We start from the raw sequence: 1537 nt of genomic DNA on the forward strand, positions 1-1537 counted from the left end.
ATTGTAGCAGGCGGCAGCTTCCAGGGAGACTCAGGCCCCTACACCGCCAGCACCAGTTGTGGACGTTGCACCGAGAGCGCCGTCCCCCGCGCCCAGTTCTTCGCGTGCGGCGCCTGCGGCCGCACCCCAGGAGGAGGTTTTGGTGGCACCACCTGTGCTGAGGCCCCCGGTTGGAACAGCTTTTCCTACCTTGGTTGAGGGGGCGGAGCGAGACAGACTGATGGAGCGCCTCAACGAGTTTAGGAGGTGCAGCTCCCGAGTCTTCGACGGCGAGAAAGTCGACCACTGGATCGTAGAGAAGTGGTTGATGCATATGGAGAAGCTCTTCCGTACACCTTCGTGGAGGAGAGGGATCGAGTTTGGCTCGCCACTCACTACTTGGACGGCGAGGCCTACCGCTGGTGGTTGGATTTTCAGGAGCACCCCAGCACTGACTTGGCAGCTATTACTTGGACGAGGTTCAAGCAGCTTTTTCTGGCGCACTACTTCCCGACTAGCGTCAAGAGGAAGATGGAGCAGGATTTGCGCAGCTTGCGCCAGGGTGACAGGACCGTAGCCGAGTACGAGAGGGAGTTTTCTCGGCTTTTGCATTGTGTGCCCTTCGTCGTGCGGGACGACGAGGACAAGGCCCGCATCTTCGAGCGAGGGTTGCGACCGTCGATTTTTCGGTTTGTGCATTCCTCTAACCTCCAAACCTACCGGGAGGTGGTGGATCGCGCGCTCATCGTGGAGAGCGGCGCGACAGAGGTCCAGGAGCAGCGAGAGGCTAGGGACAAGGGTAAGGCCAAGAGGCCTGCGGTGGAGGGTGCGAGCCAGACGCACTCTAGGAGGCCGCCGAAGCATCCGAGGAGCCAGCAACGTGGACGCGGCTCAGCAGCGCATCGAGGAGGATCCGATCGGCGCCGGCCTTCCCCGTGTGTGATCTGCGGTGGCCCCTATTACCCACCGCAGTGCCCACAGCGGGCGGGCAGATGTTTCCAGTGTGGCCAGGAGGGCCACATCCGTACCGAGTGCCCGAGAGGTTCTTCACCGGCACCGTCGACTGCATCGGCACCGGCTCTACCAGCCGTCAGCCACGGGACTCCGTCGACACAGTACCAGCCTGGGCGGCCACCCGTCCAGCGCCAGAGCGAGAGATCTCGACAGGCCCCGAGTGGGCGCATGTACGCGGCTCAGACCGAGGAGGCGGCAGCAGCCGAGGATGTGGTTGCAGGTATCATTTTACTTGATGGCATTAGAGTTCGTGCTTTATTCGATGCCGGTGCATCGCATTCATTTATAGATCGGCTGTTTGCCGAGTTGCATGGCATCCCTTTGGTTCCTTTGTTGCATACAGGACATGTTGTTGTACCCGACCACATCTTGGACATTAGAGAGTATAGCCCCAGTTGCCCTATTCGGGTAGGAGATTGGATCAAGCCTGTAGATTTGCTAGCTTTGCGCAAGCTGGGGGATTTTGATGTGGTCTTGGGCATGGATTGGTTGACCAAGTATTATGCCACGATTGATTGCAAGAATCGCACGGTTACTTTTAGAG

The sequence above is a fragment of the Ananas comosus genome, linkage group 24, assembly GCF_001540865.1.
Source record: "Ananas comosus cultivar F153 linkage group 24, ASM154086v1, whole genome shotgun sequence".
In the NCBI taxonomy this organism is placed as follows: Eukaryota; Viridiplantae; Streptophyta; class Magnoliopsida; order Poales; family Bromeliaceae; genus Ananas; species Ananas comosus.